Below are 20,905 nucleotides of genomic sequence, written 5' to 3' on the forward strand. Positions count from 1 at the left end.
AAGACTTGAGACTGTGCACTGCCTAATGATAAAGATCTCAAGATTCTACCTCAACAATCTTTTAAGAGTCTGCAAAAAGCATTGGAGGTTCTGAGATAACAAGAGAGAAAATCATGAGAGAAAAATCATATATACTAAAATTTTATATATATATATATGGCTCATATATATATATCACATTTTTGATTCATTCATCCACTGTATGGCATCTGGGCTTTTTTCTATAACTTGACTGTAGTGACTTATGTTCCAGTGAACATGGATGTATGAGTACTTTCGTTGTGTTCTGTTGTGTAATCTCTTAGATAAATGCCCAGGAACTGGTATAATGATCATAGAGTAGCTTATTTTTTTCTTTTCTTTTCTTTTCTTTTCCTTTCTTTTCTTTATTTTTGTGCCCATCCTGGGCTTGAGCTCAAGGCCTGAACACTGTCCTTGGACTTTCTCAAGGCTAGACCTCTACCACTTGAGACTCCTCAGCACCACTTCTAGTTGTTTTTTTTTTTTCCTATGCATGTGGTACTGAGGAATAGAACCTGGTTCTTCATGCATTCTAGGCAAGCACTCTACCACTAGGCCAAACTCCCAGCCCCCTAGGGTAGCTTTTTGAGGACTCTCCAAAGTACCATTTTCCACAGTGGCTGCACTAATTTCCATTACCACCAATATTAGGGTCCCTTCTTCCCAGTATCTTCAGCAGCATCTCTTCTTGTTTGTATTCTTGATTATGGACATTCTTACTGGAGTGAAGTGCAAACTTATAGGTTTTGCTAGTTTTGTGGCCATTAGAATTCATCCATAACATCCTTCTGCAAGTGATGCCAATAGACCTCATTACCATGGTTTACTGTACCAACTTTTCTCAAATTACCAAAAGGTCAACATTAAGGCCACTTCTCAGGATTCAAAGACTGGTAATATTTGCTTTTTTTAGGAAAGCAGTCTTGGACAATTCTACAGTTTGTTGCATGACATTCCCTCCTATGTAAAACAAAATAAATCATTTCTTCTCCTCTGGTCTTTACAATACTTTATTTATACATTTGGCACATTTAAATTTCCTCCAGGAACTGGGGCTGTGTCTTACTCAATGTTATATCTAATGCATCTAACACATTGTTTTGCACTCAAATAGTTTTTTGTTGCATTATTGTTCAGTTAGAAAAAAAATAACCTAGGGCTGGGAGTTTGGCCTAGTGGTTAAAGTGCTTGCCTAGCATGCATGAAGACCCGGGTTCGATTCCTCGTTACCACATATAGAAAAAAAGCCAGAAGTGGTGCTGAGGCTCAAGTGGTAGAGCTCTAGCCTTGAGAAAGTCCAAGGACAGTGCTCAGGCCCTGAGCTCAAGCCCAGGACTGGCAAAAAGAAAAAGAAAAAAAATAACCTAATATAACTTCAAATCCTTCTTCCCTCCCTTTGGGTTTGGTTTTGCCAGCAACCATACATATCTTAACTGCTAGGCTTAAAGTATCTGTGCACATTTCATTAAATTGTGACAACATATTAATGAAAGAACTATACCCACTCACCAGGTTAACAAGAAATCATTTTCTTGACAAGCAGCAGAGAAGAGGGTTGGGGTAAGAAGTACCTGGGCTTCCACACCAGTCCCACTATTTATTAGCTCTGTAAACTTAGAGAAGTTATTTTATCCTTCTGTTCTGTGTTTTCTTTGTCTTTCAATACAGAAATAAAAATGATCACTGCTGCCTGGGTTTGTGGAAAAGATATAAATAGGCAACAGAAGTACAATCATCAGAGACTGTACAAGGCACCTGGAAGACAATAAAAAGGAACTCCTGGCATTTCATATATTCATACTATTATTTTTGCAAAACTTTCCAAATAATTACTTTCAAAAGTAAGTACTGAAGACTGCTGAGACTTGAAAATTATTGACTAACAAAAACAGTCTCCTTTTTGCCTTGTATCACTGATTTTGCAGAGCTGAATATAAATATGACATATCACGAACTGAAACATAATCGACACATGAAAGCCACTGACAGAATTAATAATTATGATCAAAAAACCATGAACAACAGATTTTAATGATCAGATAAGGAACTTATCTCCAGCCCATACTGTGAGAAGCTAATCTTTTCCATGTTCTAATCTACCGACGCAAAGACTCTAGGCTGAAATAAGCTCTTAATAATGGGTAATCTAGCTATGGATATAATTCTACCGAGCAGAAAATGGAAGATTAGAGAACACTGCAGAAAACAAATATCTTCCTTTTTTCCCCATCTGTTTACACTTTCCCTTCATTTTCTTTAAATATAGTGTTTTTTGGTTTTTTTTTTTTTTTGGTGCCAGTCATGGGCTTGAGCTCAGGGCCTGAACACTGTCCTTGGACTTTCTCAAGGCTAGAGCTCTACCACTTGAGCCTCAGCACCACTTCTGGCTTTTTTTCTATGTATGTGGTACCGAGGAATCGAACCTGGGTCTTCGTGCATGCGAGGCAAAGCACTCTACCACTAGGCCAAACTCCCAGCCCTTTAAATATAGTTTTAATTGTGACTACCAACTTAAGGACATGCTCAGTGGTGAACATTCTAGTGATTCTCTAAACTGGAATGCAGAATAAGAGTACAGCTTTTCCTCTAGGGAAAGGGAGGGTCTCAGAGACGGTATATAGATCAGAGCATTTGAAGGAAAAGAAAAATCTAGAGCAAAATGGTCATACCTATAGTGATGTCCACTCCCTAATTGACCTGCAATTCTGATATGAGACTTGCTGGGTTATTTCAGAGCAACATAAGACCCTGGACTTTCAATCAATAGTTCTACCTGACCCAATATTCATTGGCGAGAATGAAGGAACAGAAAAGCCAAAAAGCTGTGAGGGATGGAAAATATGAATGATTATGTGCTTCACTCCCTAAAGCTTCATGTGCCTAAGGAGTCTGACAGAAAAGGAAATTTTGGGGAAGGGGAAGAAAAGGAAAGACAAAAAAAGAGGGGAGGAGGTCTAGGAATTGACCTACTGGTAGAATGTTTGTCTCACACACACAAAGCCCTGGGTTTGATTCCTTGATACCACATACACAGAAAAACTTGGAAGTGGTGCTGTGGTTCAAGTGGTAGTGCGCTAGTCTTGAGATACCTCAAGGACAGTGCTCAGGCCCTGAGTTCAAGCCCAAGGACTAACAAAAAAAAGAGGGTACAGGAAGAAAGAGAAGTAGAGCAGAAGAGTCAAAGACAGGAGGGTGGAAGAGGAGAGACGAGAGGAAGGGAGGGGAGGAGAGGAAAGGAGGAGTTTACAGTTATTATTCACTCCTTTAATAATAAAAAATTATTGATTACCTACTATGTACCATGGACTGTGCAAGAAACAAAGCGAGCATGAAACAAAGACAGCTGAAGCTAATGGCAGCCAAACAAAGAAGGAATTCTTTCCAGTCAGACTCTTGAGTTAGTACCTGTGTCTCACAATGGCTATTTAACTTCCCAGTTAGTCTTTCCTACTGAAGAGAGGCTGGAGGTCTGAAATAACCTGGGCTTAAAATCCTCTGTTTTAGTCTCTCATCTTAGCCTGAGACCTGTCTGAGCTGTACTTTCATCTTCTCTGAAACAGAAATAATAAAAGCTGTCTGGTAGCACTGTCGTAGCATTTGCTGTATTACAGAAGTGCCTGGCATACTTCAGGAACTCACTCTTTGGTCTTGGCTGCCCTCCCTGGTGTGGGCCCTGAGCAACTGTGGAGGAAAGCCCACCCTGTACGCCCAGCTTCCCAATACAATCTAGAAACAACCTCCCCACCTCCACATACAGATGCCTGAATCTCACAAGCATGCCAAATATCAAACCTCCCCCAAGGAGAGCAACATGGACTACATTCTTTTACCTCAGCCCTTTCCAGAAGCCCAGAGCTTTGGGCTCACTCAGTATCATCAGGTGTCTTCCAGGTACTCTTCTGCCCTAGTCTCTAAGTACAGTCTTCTACTTTCTCTCCCCCACCCAGCCAGCCATGGGAATGGACCCTCTGTGATCAGCAGAGTATTACTTCCTACAGATCACAACTGTTTGCTCTTTCATCTCCCTGATTGACCTAGCTGTTGTTTATAGATGCTGATTCTCTTACAATTCTTTTTCATACTCTCTGTTCCTCAAAGTTAGAAAAATCTGAATAGGATTACATCCTAATATTTCCAACGGCTTCCACCAAATCTCTGCCTTTGGCTCCATTTCTATCCTAATAAATCCCCTGGTCCTTGCAGGACTTATCTGCACTTACTAGACTCTTGTAACTCAATTGTGATGAACTGCCTGAATCCTTCTGTTACTGAGGAGATCTCTGCCCTTTGAGTTGTCCTTTCCATGATGGCTTTATCACATATACATAGAGTCTATCCAATTCTTTCACTTCCCTGTCTTCAATGAGCCTGTATTTCACTTTGGTTCTAAGACTGGCTTCCCTTTCCAAAAACTGAGTAACCTCTCACTGCAAACTCTCTGTCTCTTAATGTTCTGTTAATCCTAGCTCACTCACTCAAATGCTTCAGCCATATTGATTGTGTTACATTTAGTGTGTGTGTGGTGGGGTGGGGATGGTATATGTGCTTCTACTCTGGGTCTGGGCATGTCCTTTAGTGTTTTTGCTTGAAGCTGGTGCTCTACCTCTTGAGCCACAGCTCAACTTCCAGTTTTTTAAGGTGGGTAATTGGAGCTAAGATTCTCACAGATTTTCCTGTTCAGGCTAACTTTGAATTGTGATTCTCAGTTTGCAGCCTACCAATTAGCTGGGATTGTAAGTGCTGGACCACCTGCATCCATCTCCTGATGCATTCTTTGTTTTTAATTTAAATTTTTGTAAAGGTGACGTACAGAGGGATTACAGTTAAATAAACAGGGCAATGAGTACATTTCTTTTTGAACAGTGTTACCCTCTCCCTCATTTTTCCCTCTTCCCTTTTCCCCACACAAATTGTAAAGTTCATTTCCAACACAGTGTCTAGTGAATGTCACTGGTTGCATTGATCTAACTTTTGTCCGACCACTTCCATGATTCTTTCCTTCCCCAAATCAGATAAGCTTCTATACAAGAAAAAAATGTATATACACAATCATTATCTTCCTTCTTCAACTTCTTTATTCATACAACTTTAAATGTAGGCTTTAATCATTAAAATCACAGACTTTTTTTTAACTTTTTCTAAGAGCAGAGTTTTGCTGGGGTGAAGCACACATCTGGACTGATTGTTTTGACCATGTGAACATGGATACCCCTTTTCAGTAACTTCCTTTCTCCATTCTGTGAGATGACCATCTACTCCCTTTATCACCACCACCAGTAAATCCACCACACGCTTCTAGCTTCTCTCCAATTCTTTATTCTACTCTACCAAATTGATCTCAGAAGGCTATAAATCCTCCCACCCAAACCGAAAATTGTTCTTATTTATGAGACTGACGCGCTACCTACTGCGCTAACGAGGCTCCTCAAATTGTTCTTATTTAAAATTCGTTGATGATGACTTTCGATTATACTAGGAATGAAACCCAAGCCCACCACCTGACCCTTCACCTAGCTCTCCAGTCCTCACATTGCTCCACCCACCATCATACAGTTCTCATGATACCGCCTGCCTTCCCATTCCTCAGATACTAAGTTCCATAAAACTGGCTTCCCTCAGCCACATACAGGTTGTGGTTGTCGTTGTTAATGTGTTTATTTTCAGTCCACCTCAACTCTCAGTAAACTCTCCAGATAGGGAGACCACAGAGTCTCAATCTAACAAGCATGATTTACACAATGCATATTTCCTAAATGAACAGTGAGATTATATCCAAGAGGATCTCATTTCCACAAGTCTGCTGATATGGTTTGTTGGAAACAATCCTGATTTCAGTCTTTAATTTCTCTAATGAAATGTATAGTGTATACATTTACAATCAGTGCCTCATGAATGTGTTTTCTACTGAGGTCTCCACTGAAATGGTTATGTCCATAAGTATCTGGAACCATGCCTCTCAACATCCTCAAGGTGCTATTTTCAGTTGCACTTGTTTAAATCTGGTGGTCTAGGAGGAGAGTGTGACAATAGACTGCTTTCCTGCACCCTCATAGAAAATCACAGCTTCAGAAGCACAGAGAAGTAACTGTGTTCACATCTCTTCTTTATTAATTTTAATCTATTTTCCCTCTTGAATCAGTGTCTATGTTCCTACTTCTCTCTGGTCCTTGTGGAAGGTACACGCAATGTTTCATTCTGTAAATATTGCTCCCTCCCTCTAGCCATGCCTGGTTGATCAAGGCACCTATGTGCAGTCTAGGTTAAGCCAGGCCAACCAGAGCCAGTCTTCCTTAAGAAAATAGATGGTGAGTGCACGGCTCTGGGAAGTCAGTCATAGAGGATCAAGACTGAATTGGGGACATTGAAAGGCATTTTAAAACAATTACAAGATACAGAGAAAATCAGGGAGAAAGGTGGGGAGAAGGCCTACCAGAAGAAGCAAGTATCTTTTTAGAAGGCTGTTATGTGACAAACAGGCCCATGAGAGAATGAGGGACTCTCACTTTTCAGTGAGTCTCCATAGATACCAGCTGTTCTTCACTTCCAAATTATATTTCTGTATTCTCTAAATTTATTCTTGTGACATTTTTTACTGTTGCCTTTCAATAAACCTTCTTTCAAATTAAACTTATCTTAATAGAGTTCCATTTCTTCATATCAAAAGGAAAACTAAAAAGAAGACTCCTTGACCTTGGTGCTAACACTCCTATCAAAAAGTGAAAATTTGCAGGTATCACCTTTGGTGGGGAAGAAAAAGTATGCTAAAGATCTTGCCTTGAGTCATGAAGACATAGTTTTCTACTTTGCAAATAAATGTTTCTCTGCTAGGATCAGGGCCCATGGCTAAACTGTGCCCTGGCCAAAGACAAATGGAAAAGGGAATGCTATAAACTGAATGTGAACTCGTGCATGATTCCCATTCTGTGTAGGCAGGCTTTCTTGCATCCTCCCAAATTCATATGTTGACATGCTAACCCCAGTGGGATGGTATTAAAAGGGGAAGCTCTTTTGGAAGCAATTAGGTCACAAGAACAGCCCTCCTAAGATAGGTTTAGTGTCTATAATAAGAAGAAGCTAGGAAAGCTAGCTGCTTCACCTGTGAGATCACAAGAAGTCAGCAGCCTGAAATTGAACAAGACTCCTCACCAGAAGCCAGGCATGCTGGTCCCAGAATTAAAAAAAATGATTTCTGCAGGTTTTAAAATTTTTAAAGGAATTTATTAACATTGATTTTTACAGCGTATTTTAAATGACATGTTTAACAAACAAGTATTCAAGAAGGGAATCTCTATATACAATCACTGGCACTTAGATTTTAGAACATAATTAAAATTAGGCTGAGGGTTTGTATGTCATAGATACATATTAATCTATGTAATAAGTAACATATTTATGGGGCACATCAAGATAATTCAACATGTACATATAATGATCAAATCAAGAGAACTGGCATTGCCATCTCATCAAACATTTCTATAAATTGACCTGAGTTCTAGCCCCATTACATAAAAGTTTAGCCAAAGGATAAATATATGCATGAATGAATGAATGAATGAACAAATCCCTTCTATTCAGTTGACACACACTGACTCAAAAGAAAGCTAAACAGGAAGTAGAAAACTAGAGAAACAGGTTTTTGGACATGTGAGTCTCTTTTTTTAAAGTTAATGTTATTTTAAAGGTGATGTACAGAGGGCTTACAGCTACATAAGTAATGTAAGTATATCTCTCTGTGAGCAGTGTCACCCCTCCCTCATTTTTCCTACTTTCCTCCCCACCCCCAACCAAGTTGTAAAGTTCACTTCCAACATAGTGTCTAGTGAGCTGTGATTCTTAATCTTTAGGTCAAAGGCCCTTGAAATGTCAATACAACAATTCAAAAATCATAATGTAAACATATTTGGCAAATCATCTTGTACCCGATACCTCTTCTTTGCAGCCGAACACATCTTGTGAACGCCCCTTGTATTTGGAACCTCTGTGATCCATTAAAAATTCAACGTGTTTCTTCCTTGTCTGTCTGATTAGGAAGTCACAGTAGTTTTAGACCACAAAGGGAACAGGTATGAAAGGTTAACGATAACCTATTCTGTCATGTAAGGTAAGATGATATATACCAGTGAATAGAAGTTGATTTCTTAGAGAGAAGAAAAATCAAATCATGAGCCAAGCACAGTGACTCATGCCTCTAATCCTAGCTACTCCAGAGGCTTAGATCTGAGGAAAACAGTTCAATGTTAACCTGGGGAAAAATGTCCACAAGACTCTTTTCTCCAACTAACCAACAAAAATTTGGAAATAGATGTATGGCTCAAGTGGTAGCTTTAAGCAATAAAAGGCAACTGGAAGAGAAAAAAAAAACCTCAGACTTTTTTAATCCCCAATACCCCCACACACATACCAATCACACACACACACACACACACACACACACACACACATACACAATGCACACACATACACACACACACACACACGAGATAAAGTAAACTTCACTCTGCCCAAGAGTAGTAAAGCCAGTAGACAGAAAGTACAGAAGCTACAAAACACATGGTAAGATTTAGAAATAGGTCTTTAAATGGTTAATATGGCATCCAGCATTACCTATCCCTCTAATCCATAATGGAACTTCTGGGTCCTCTTTCTTAGTCACCATTGCTTTTCCAGAACTACTTGGGCAAAAGAACCCATAACCCTGTCTTCTTCCCATATAACTACAACTTCTAGAACCTTCCTTGCAGTCATTTGAAAACCTCAACCTCAACTAGTCAAGGCAGAGGGACCATGTTAGCAGCATAGTGTGGGGGGAAAAACAGACAAGAGGAAAACCAGGCATCTGGCACCCAGCTGCCCCATGGAACTGACAGCACTTCCTGCATTGATTGGCATTAAAGTCAATCAGTGTGGGAAACTGTCAGCCTGGCATGACATTTTAGCTTTATTCCCTAGTGCCTTTTCTGTGCTTATGTGAGGAAAATAGAGAGAAATATGGTTAACTTGTGGTGCTTTTTGATTTGGAGTTTGAGGGATTTTTCAAGTAATGAAAAAGCCTGGCCACCTGGGGCAAAGATATTCACTCAGTGAGCAGACAAAAATATATATATATTGCTCAGAGAAAAATGAATTGAGAGCTCCCTGGGAAAAAAAAAGACCTACTACTGAAGACAATTTCACTGTTGAAACTACACAAAGCCCAGAGGAGAAAGCTCTAGAGAAGCTGCAGAGCTGGGGCCCTGCCAGGAAGATGGAGGCACAGCCATATGAAAAAATGAGAACCAGCCTTCCTACTATATGTAGACCTAGCCTGGAGAGTAAGGGATTCATTGGGGACCCCTACAAAAACCATGAAGTCCTAAACTCCCAACACCCTATAATATGGCTTTCCTTGGAAACAGGATCATTTCAAATAAATTTACTTAAAAAAGGTCATGCAAGTATAAACTGGTATAGACTGGTAGCATTCTGAGGAGATTCATATAAAGACAAAGACAAACTAGCAAGAATGCCATGTAGTAGCAAAGCCTAGAGTGCTGAAATTGTATACTGGGGCACTCCAGAAACTGCTACAAGCTACCAGAATCTAAAAAGGAATTCTCTTGTAGTTTTTCGAAGACCTCATGGCACTACCATATTCATTTCAGGCTTCTAGCCTCCAAAGCCATATGGTAAATACATTGTGCTTGCTATAACTCACAATTTAGTGGTCTGTAGAAATGGCATCCTAGGAAATAAAAACTAGTATAAGACAAGGTTAGTCTAAATGTCTAGGACTACGGATAGAAGTAAGAATGGGATGACAGAATCATTGTCTATGTCTTTATATTCTTCTTTTATTTGGAAAAGAATGCCCAAGAAAATTACATGAAGACTGCATAATTTTCTACCAATGCTATTACCTAAGCAACCACCTGATACTTCCCAAGAGCTAGGAATTACAGAACAATGAGAACAAATGTGATTTCAATTTCCTTCCTATTTTCAGTCATTTCAAGGTAATTCTTCACTTCTGGATGCTAAACAAAAGTTAACAAACAGTAAAGGGCCAAGCTTGGTGGTTTATGATTGTGGTCCCAACTACTGGGAAGGCAGATATAACTAGACCTAGATTCAAGAATCACATGGACAAAATTAGTAGGAGATTCTTTCTAAAGAACAACCTTTTTTTTAAAAAAAGTAATATATCACTTGTAGTTTAAGAGATAAACTGCTTAACTATCAAGTACAAGATACTGAGTAAAATCTGCAGTAACATAAAAGAAAAAAAATAGATAATGAAGTACATTGTCAGTATTCTAACATAACCTTAAATAGTCATGCTAATTAATGATAGAAGTATGTTCTGAGAATACATTCTTAATTAGGTTTGTCATTGTATGCTTCACAAATTAAAATGATACAGGCCTATCATTTGATATGGGCTTAATGCAATCAAGAGACACAGCACATGAGAGGCTTAAGACTGCTGTGGGTGAAACATGACATTATAGTATTAAAATTAATATTGTTGTCTGAGACAGTCTCAGGCTGAACTTGAATTTACAATCTTCCTTTCCTCTGATTCCTGAGTACTGGGATTATATACTTTTTATTGTAAAGGTGATGTACAGAGGGGTTACAGTTACCTAAGTCAGGTAATGAGTACATTTCCTTTTTAACAATGCCTCCCCCTCTCTCATTTTTCTCCCAGCTTTTCTCTTTTCAACCCTAATCTACATGTTGCATGGTCCTTTCCAACATAGTGTCTTGTGAATAGCACTGCCGAATTGATTCACTCTTTGTCCCACTGTTTCTATGCTACCCCTTCCCCTCCTCAAATCAGATAAACTTATAGACAAGACAAAGGGTTGTTAAACATAACATTTGAAATATGATGTCAAAATCAATGTTAATCACTTCTTTAATAAAAGAAACAATAAAAAACTTGATGGCAAATATTTTAAAATAAGAGTAGATGTCCTCTAAAGGGTAAAATTTTAGTAGAGCAAATGCAGAAACCATTAACATATCTCACCAATATCAATAAGATTTTTGTTTTGTGTATTTATTTTGGTTTCCTGATGCCAGGATTTTATACGCAGAATCTTTCATTTGTTCAGGCTGGTATTTGACAACTTAAGTCACACCTCAGCCTGACTTTTTGCTGTTTATTCTTGGAGACGTGATCTCATAGAGTTTTGTTTTGTTTTTGTTTTTGTTTTTGACCTGGGCTTGTTTTGAACTATGTTCCTCCTGATCTCAGGATCCTAAGTGGAGAGAAGTACAAATATGCCAGCACCCAGCTCCTACCAAGTATTACATACTGTACCATAATTACATATGTGATACTTTTATAGAACTGGCAAAGCAACCAATTTGTTTACACCAACATCACTACAAATGTGAATAACTGATTGTATTATGATGTAATTTTTCATCAGGATTTTCCATCACCATTATAATCATATGAGACCACCATCATATATTCAGTCAAAAAATTATTGAATATATGATCAAAATGTCATTATGCACAGTGGTACTTGACTAGTAATTAGGGGCTTTCAGATATAGTCTATCTATGTTCAAATCCTGACTAACCAACGCCTGATATATAACTCGAAGCAAGTAATAAATTTTTCTATACAAGAAAGGACTTTAGATGCCTGGCACAAATCAATAATGTTTAAACAATTGCTATTTATATTGTTCAAGCATTGTGAGAAATACCTACATGAAGCTGATTAGGTCAAGTGCTGACTGAGCTCAGACTCATATTGAAGACTGAAATTTCATTGTTCCCATGTATCTCAGACCCTGTTTGGATCATGACAGGAATAGAGATAGGCCACATTTTCCTCTGCCCTTGATTCAAGATTGGTATGGTGCCACTTATTGTCACATCATGCGAGGCCACAATAAGTCCAGTGGCCAAGACAGCCACCGCTGAGTCAGGAAAAATGCACACTGTCTCTTATTGGAGAAAGGAGAGGCACCTGAATATTTCTTACATGTTTCAAAATGTCCACATTTCTTTAATATCTTTCCTAATTTGCAAAATGGAGAGTATATTCATCCCTAACAGAGTCATAGATCATTTGTCTCCATGTAAAAGTTGGAAGATTTCACATGAAGACTTAGATCTTCCTCTTTAAATTTAAAAAAAAAGAAAAGGAAATCGATAATACTGGGTCCACTGTTATACCCAGCAATAACTGACTGGAGACTGTGTGACTTTGGACCATTTGAGGAAGAATTAGCTGGATTCCCCACAACTACTCCACAATAGCTACATTTGTCTCCTTGGCACCTGTGAGTAGCTGAGCTTCTTTTTTTCCCCTGCTGTTCACCAACCCAGATATCTATGGATCACTTCTATGTTGGGGCCTTCCTCCAGCATGTCCTCCAAGGAACTTTGTAAATGAACTGAATACAGTGAGCCCTAAGCAAGAGACAAGAATGAAGTTCAAAACTAACCTCTCCCCATGAGGACTTTTTCTTCCCGCTGGGCTCCCAACTCACACGATTGGGAAGGATATTTTATAACACAGATAAAAGGGAGCCTTCGGATCCAATAAATCTTCAGTGTTCAGTTCTCAAAAACTCTTCTTAAAAAAATTTCAGAATGCCAAACACCTCAGGCATCTATAGCTAACCACGGTGCATTTTGACTTTCTCTTTCCCTACAGGATTTTTTGGGTGGTGTGACCTGAAAGGTAGAATTAATGTGAAGGTTGAGATCTGGTTGCCAAGCTCCCCTTAAATACACAAGCATGAGGACTCTAAAGTACCCTAACCCTGATTCAGTCTCTTAAGATGCTATGCTAAATAGCTGACGTTAGGTTCCAGGTGATTCTGATGTGCAGGGAAAATTAATAACTTCAGGTAAAGATCAAGCCTTGGATCAATGCAATGCAGAAAAAGGCAAAAAGTATCTTCAGTACTGCAAATATCATTGGCACTGTTTGGTGTGCCTATACAGCTCTCTTTATCTAACTTCTGAAGTTGGGGAGAAGTGTTAGACAGAATGTTACCTAATTGTATAGGACTCTAGCCAGATGAATCCCTTTGTAAAACTTAGGTGTCGTTTATCAAAGATGAAGCAAAATCAAGTGGTTCATTTTTAAAACCTTTGATCCCTAGTCAGGTGCCAGTGGTTCTGATCCTAGCTACTCAGGAGGCTGAGTTATGAAATATCATGACTTGAAGCTAGTCCAGGCAAGAAAGTCTGTGGGACTCTTAACCACCAAGGAAGCTGGAAATTAAGCAGTGGCTCAAGTAGTAGAATGCTACCCTTGAGCCAAAAAAGCTAAGAACCAGTGGCCAGGACCTGAGTTCAAGCCCTACTATAGAGATTCCCTTCTTGAATACTTGTTTGTTAAACACGTCATTTGAAATATGATGTAAAAATCAATGTTAATAAATTCTTCAATAAAAAAGCAAAAGAAAACTCACAACATTTTTTCTTCATCCCTACTGTGAGCTTCATTCTAAGGAAAGCTATGGTGTAAGATTTTCTAGCTACATGTCTACAACTGGCACATGATGCAAAACAGCAGGCTACAGAATTGTGTGTGGAGCTTTCTGCCAGAGTGATCAACATTTGAGTCGTGATTCCACAAACCACAATTGCTCAATTGTTTGAATATCCAAAACTTTCCTATCTGGGAATCCAGCATCCAAATTCTACTTTCACAATCTAACATCTATGGCCATGTCTTTATATGGTGATGACATCCAGTCTGAAAAGTCAAGATTACCTTATAAAAGAAATATAAGGTTACTTAATAATACAGGTCTCTCGGCCTCTTGTTTGCATTTTTAAACTCTTTTCCAAGGACTTCCAAACCTCAAAACGTTTTTCCACAATTCACTCAGCAGCAAAACTTGACCTCAGGTAAGTTTCCTTTTGTGGCCTAACCTGACCTGAAACTTTTAGAATGTTATTTAACCATGTTGACACATATCACTTAGTGTAAATAGTTACACATTTCACTGAAGAACTGTGAATGTATTTGATGATAGAGGACTTCCACAGATTATATTGGAGATGTTACGTACATTATTTCTATTATATTCATTCCCTTTATAATAGATGAAAGTTTCTAAATTCCTAAATCCATAACTGGCTTCAAGAATTTCAGAGAGATTTGGGACCCAGGTTACTGAAATTTGTTGCTTTACTCTTATGAAATAACAAAACATTACCTTTACAGAGTTAGGAGTCAAGCATATTAATTTGATGTTCATAGCAGTCATGGTTATTATCAGGTATTTTCTCTGTTACTACTATGCACAGAGAGTTCAAGTCCATGTTCTTACAATCATTGTCTTATATAATCCATGGCCACACTCTGAGTAAAGATCCCAATGCCAGGCTTATTTTATACTTGAGAAACGGAGATTTACTGAGGTTTTGTGGATTGCCTATACTCATATAAGTTGATAAGGAATCTGATTATACTTCAATGCCAGGTCAGTGAATGATAATTCCCTAGACAGACTTATTATCAGATAATATGGATGATACCCCCCAAAGAAATAAAGCCCAGGTAATGTGAGTTTCTGTATTCTGCATTCACCTAAATCCTTTTCTCCTCCCATGTCCCATGCCTTGCTTGATATATTTTCTGTGGTCACCACCTCAAGAAGCACCACAAGACTTCCAACCATTCTTCTGCCCCTTCCCACTGAAAAATCATAGATAAGGAGAATAATGATGAGTTTGTCATCTTTTCATTGGGAAAGATCCCTAACAGGTCCAAGTATTGGCACCCTTGGTGCTATTTATTTTGCTAAAATCTCCAGGTGGTATGATCTAGCTGGAGGAAATAAATCACTGTGGTGAGTTCCACGGGACTTTTCAGTATCCCCAGCCCCTTCCCCTGGTCTTTCTGCTTCCTATTCACAACGAGCTGATTGTTTCAGTTCTGCACACATTCTCCCCACTGTGTTGTTCAGCTTCCTCATGGTCTCAAAACCCTAGAGCCAGATGGTAATGGACTGAAACCCTCAGAAAACATGCATCAAAATCCATCCTTTGAGCCTTAAGTGATTGGCTCAGGTGTTGTTGTTGTTGTTGTTGTTGTTCACAGTAACTTAAAAGCTAGCTAACACCATGACAGTTCTATAGGTGTGCTTGCTGCCACCAGCTCCCCTTGCCTTCTTTTATGGAAGCGTGAGAGTCAAATGACAAACTTACAGGCATATTTTTGTGTGACAAGGTTCTTAAGGTACTATGTGAAGTTATTTCTTGTCTCTTTTCCCCGCCTTATGATTTATCTCATGTTGTTACTGTATCTGACTTTGGTATCTAGTATATGATATGTATGTTTATCTGTTTATTTGAAATAGCGAAGGGAAAAAGAAAAACAAGATGATTGGGAGGGGCAAGGGGGGAAAGTGGGAGAAAAAGATGGGAAGCTGTAACATATATATAACCAGAAGTAATATAACCACTACCTGACAAATGTAACTGTAACCCCTCCATACATCACCCCCCAACAATTAAAAGAAGAAGAATATTATAATCCATTGAGTTCCAGAAACCTTTCCCTAAGCCGCTGCTCTTATTACATCCATCATGTGTTAAAAATTCCGACTCCAAAGTGCTGCTATGGAAATCGCAAACCCTTTGTGAAACTACTTAATAATAACTATTAAAAAAAGAAGTGTGGGGCTTTTGGAGAAGTTATTGAGTCAGGAACAAGATGTTCTCATGGCCACAGAGGCTCAGTGTCACAAGACTAAAATACATGAATCTGGTAGAACTTGGAGATAAGGTGACCTCCAAGGTACATTATGCTTCTTGCCACGTGAGAGCCTGGGGAGGAGCTACCACCTACATGGAAGTGGGTTCTCACCAAACACTGAACTTTCCTTACTCTTAGACTTTCTACACTCCAGATGATGATGAACAGTTGGTGTTTATTTTGTTACATGCAAACATGCCCCTCTGATGGGCTGAAACTTGAACCAGAACCACCCCTGCAAGCTCTCTCGAAAACCTGACTGTGCTGACATCCTGACCCCAAGCCTCCTCACATGATGAATTTCTATTGTACAAGCCACACCACAGATGGTATTTTTGTTGTAGAAACCTTCATACACTAAGATATCAGGATGCTAAAGGACTGAAATATGTTACTAAATGTCTTCCTCCAGTCTAATAGACTGTTGGCACCCTATTATAACCATGTCCACTTCCCTATTTCTCTTTCCTACAAATCTCTGAAATGAACTTTGTACTCTTGTACCCTTTTTGTAGGACATCAGCTATTTTTTAGGTCCCATTTGTAAGTGGCATCATATATATCTTCTTTTTACGATTCATATATAAGGTTCCTTTAAGGATTGGTGAGATTCCAGCACAGAACCTTTCTGATTTCCCTTTAGGTTGGACCAGAAAGTACTAAAAAGAGAGAACCTTGCAAATTGCACTGATTTACTTAATTACATATTCAACATATCTTTAGTGATGCCTGATACATAAAAGACCCAGTAGCTGGCATAATGCCACATTTAAAGATGACCCAAATAAATGAAAACATTAACAGGTTTACAATATACTGTGAGATTTACCCCAGAGGAAGAAAGGATCCTATCTAATTAGATGGTGATTGGACTATTTTTCTTGCTTGTCTATGATGGAAACCAGACCAAGGGTGGGATCCAGATGACTTCATGGCAAGCCAGCACCAATACTCTCCCCAATACTCTCCAAAACTCACACATCATTAGGCACCTCTGACTCTCATCATAAAGCCATTTATGGAAAATGGACTTCTTATGCAGTCAATGGAGATGACAACAAAAGAGAGTACCCCTGGTTTTGCTCTTCAGACAATATCCCCACTGAGAACTGAAGAAGGTAGATATGGCTGCAGGCTCTGCTGCAAGGAAAGACTATTTTCATTAGGAATTGGAGCTTCTGGTTCACTCAGACATCTGATTCTCTAACAAAAGCAGCACTGCGAAGGTTTACTTTCTATCTTTCCCCAATGATATTCTCCTGACACTTATTACAAGTCAAGTAGCAATATAACACTGTCCTCTGGGGAGAATATCCTCTCATTTTGCCTGTCATGGGAGAGAGAAGGCAGAAGAAAGATGTTATTGGTTCCCCATGTAAATTTCTTCTCAGTTACTCCAAGTCAGAAAAAAGAGCAACGCCATACAACTTGCTAGCAGGCACAGCTGGAAAAAGAGTTCCTTGTTTTTTCTGCTCAAGCAGTCTACTCTACAATTAATTTCTAAATCCACCATTTAATTATTAGTCCAAAAGGACACTGGGAAAAAACCAAATCTCACTGCACCCTTCACATATTTAATTGGATTAGATTTCTGAATTTCAGATCTTGGCAATTAACTGGTCTCCATATCCTTTTTTTCAATATTTAAGTGCTTTATCTCTTATATTTGGGTGTGTGTGGCTCATTCCCTGATATTTTATGCTGTGAGATTAATTGTCCTATTTCAGCATCATTATATGAGCAAGCTATTGCAAACAAATTTGCCTCGTGCTGTACTAAATAATAATGACTTCAGGAAGAAGGGTCTAGCTAATGAGATATTTGTTTATAACTACAAACGCCCTGTTTTCCATTTAGCTATTAAGTCATTTAAGAGAAATCAAATGAACCTGTTCTCATTCCATTTGTTTTTAAGGTCAATACAAAAGGCATTCTTCCAACTAAATATAATTTTTGCTTTTCCGTTGGACAATTAAGCTGGCATGTCACATAACCTAAGATGGAATTGAATATTTCCACATAATAGGCTGAGAGGTCTTTTGAGCTTTTTGGATTGGGGCTTAGGGGTCATGGTGGGGTTTTGAAGTCAAAACCAGTACTCAACTTGCTAGGCAAGTTCCACAATGCCTCTCTTCTATTTTGTGTTTAGTTATTTTTTTCAATCTTAGACCATAATCCTCCTATGTATACATCCTGCCTAGCTTGGATATTGACAAGAAACTGGGGGTAAAGGCATGAGCCACCACATTTGGCACAAAACTTTGAACAGGTTAAATATGAGTCTAAAAAAGAAACCCCCCACCAAAATTGATAATAGAACAAAGAAATTTTTGAATGTATTCTTATTTTGATATATACCTTACTGTTGGCAAATACATTCACAAAAATCTCCCAAATCTTCCTGTAATAATCCCAAATGCAAACATTCAGGAAAGAGATGGGATGGGAATGGGGTACAGATTAAGTTGCCTTTCTATTAGCCAAATTGAGAAATTATTAAAGACAAAGACAGTGTAGGATGTAGCTTGTAAGAACAGTCTCCAGAATGGAAGAGAGCTGCGTGTGCCGGCTGTTTTATTTAATGTACACATATGTGAAGGTCAAGCAAAGGAACACGCTTCCCCAAGTCAGATACATGCCATCACCCAAAACTGGACACATCATAGTATCTACCTCTGAGGAAAGGCCTGAGGGTTAATGAGGTGATGCCAGTCAGGAAGTTAGACCAGTGTCTGGTACACAATAAGAACCACAGTGATGATAGGAACCATCATCTTCATCTCTCATCGTTTAGCTGAAGCTTGCAACAACTGTGGCCCTCATTAGATTTTAAAACTTTCAAACCTTATTAAAACTCAGGAAGCAAGTCTGGTAGCCGTGGCTTTTGCCCCCAGCTCCATGTTCAAAGACTTTGTGATCTGAAGCTCAGTCTATCATAAAACACAAGAGCTGGCTTCCACCTTCAAAAGATTCATTTTCACTGACCAGGTCATTCGCCTGGCCACAGATCAAGTCCCTTGACTTAGAGCCAACAGGGGCTCTTCAGTGAAGAACAAGTCATTGTGAAGCTCCCAGCTTTGTTCACGCCATTTAACAAGAATGTGTGGAGGGTCTGCTTGTGCCAGGAGCTGGAGTTCTTTTACTCCTGAGAATCTACAAAGCTCAAAACCATTCTAATCAAGCAGAAGAAACGATCTGGACACTTCTCAAAATCTCAGCTGCCAATTTGTGGTTGCATTCAGTAGTTGGAGAAAATTGGAGCAAAGACAAGGCTTTCAGGAAGTTCTGCAAGTTCAAAAATTAGTCTGGCTTTTGAAGAAAATTTCTGATTTTTAAAGCAATCCATGCTTATAATTAACTTCCCAATTAATATAGAAAGACTTATGATATAATGGTACCATATAGAATTCATATATATGTTATGTATGTATTAATATATATATATGAATTAATGTATTTAATTTTTCTAAGAAAATATATAAAGATAAATACATATAATAATAAAACTGTTTGTAATTGCTTTTTTCTCCTCAAAGTTAATTACACCTGTCAATATCACAAAATAAGGTTTTATCTCTCCTAATGGCTCTTTTATTGTTTTCCAATGTGTTTGGGTGCTATATGATTTTTTTTGATGAATTAGGCAGAGATTTTATTTCCAAGCTCTTCAACGATGAGTACAAATAGAAATTCTCATTCTAAAAATCCCGAAAACAAATGAAAGGCATATCATCCAAGCAAAACCCTTGTAACATGAAGAATTCTTTTATTTGTAATATTTTCACATTACTTTGTTTTAACCATTTTCAATGTCCTATTTGTAGGTCACAATTTAAACATTTTTTAAAGACAGAAACTAAGTAGTTTTGGTTTAAGGTATCACCATAACTATAAAGGAAAAGAACTTAAGAAAAAGATCAGATTTGCTTCATACAAGATGGGGAACCTAATACACGTCATTAACATGAATCTTTCCAAGCTTATTAAGATACATCTCCCAAGTTTAGTGTTTAAAACAAATTATATTCTCATTTAAAAATGAAAATCTCATGTAAAAAAAGACATCTTTTGGTTAGTAAAGCCTGTTCTTAATTTTATACTTTATCTTCAATTAGAAATTGCAAGTTTGTGAAAAGAGCACATTTCATTGTAGTATAAAGTCTTAGGAACAAGTCACAAATACTCAATTGTTTTCATAAACAATGCTGTCCTTCCTAAATGTAAACAACCAGTAAATAACACATACATAATATTCCAAATATAGCAAAACCAGAAATTCACTAATAAAAGAGGTGCATTTTGGTACATATGCTGGTAAGGGTGGTTATTTGTCTTAATACAAAAGCATTTCAGCAAAAGAAGTACGTCATTATTATTTAGAACTGTACTCTTTGACTCAGTTACCTTAGTTGAGTAGAAAACCGTTAATTTCTACATAACTCTGGCTATCTAACCAGGCCACAGAAAAGATCTGAACTATCTAATAGTCATTTGGCTAGAGAAAAGTGATTTCTTGAGACTTGGAGGCATTTGTCACTTTGTACGTGAAGGCATTCCTCAATGAACTTCTTTAAAATAAAGCACAGGACCTGGGTTCCCGGAAGGGGTTGCTTCCTGCTGGAACTCCCACCAGAAGGGCATCCTTGCAGGCATTCTGTATGCAGTATTGCTGAAGCTCTGCAGCTGCCTGGGAGACCTTGATCCACTCCATGCCAGCCTCCAGTTTGAGCTGCTCCACCAGGAGCTGCAGGGCGCTGACGCTGGCCCCGGAAGACATGGCGGTGGCAGTGGGCGCCATATGATATTTTACCAAAACCTTTCCACAGAACGTTTAACTGATTTTCTTATTCATCCATTCATTTCCTTAACAACTAAGTATAGAGCATTTATAATGTGCCCAAATTGGTTTCAGATATTAGATTTACAGCAATGAGGGAAGAAAAGGCAAAAGGTTTTGTTGTTGTCAAACTTACAAATAAAGAATAAAATAAAGCAGGATAAAAGAATTGACACCCCCTTCAATGGACAAAGAGATTAAGAAAGTGTGGTATATATATATGTATATATGTATATAGATGTATACATATCATATATCACATATACATACCACACGTCACATGTATCACATTATATCATTCACATCACATATATATATATAT

The 20,905-nt window shown here is 38.3% G+C and overlaps 1 pseudogene; it reads right to left on the reverse strand.

The window, feature by feature from the left end:
* Nucleotides 1–20,316: 20,316 nt before the first annotated feature.
* LOC150052957 (guanine nucleotide-binding protein G(I)/G(S)/G(O) subunit gamma-10 pseudogene) lies at nucleotides 20,317–20,523 on the reverse strand (annotated as a pseudogene).
* Nucleotides 20,524–20,905: the final 382 nt, after the last annotated feature.

The sequence above is a fragment of the Megascapheus bottae genome, chromosome 16 (assembly GCF_031878675.1).
Source record: "Megascapheus bottae isolate mThoBot1 chromosome 16, mThoBot2.hap1, whole genome shotgun sequence".
Taxonomy (NCBI): Eukaryota; Metazoa; Chordata; class Mammalia; order Rodentia; family Geomyidae; genus Megascapheus; species Megascapheus bottae.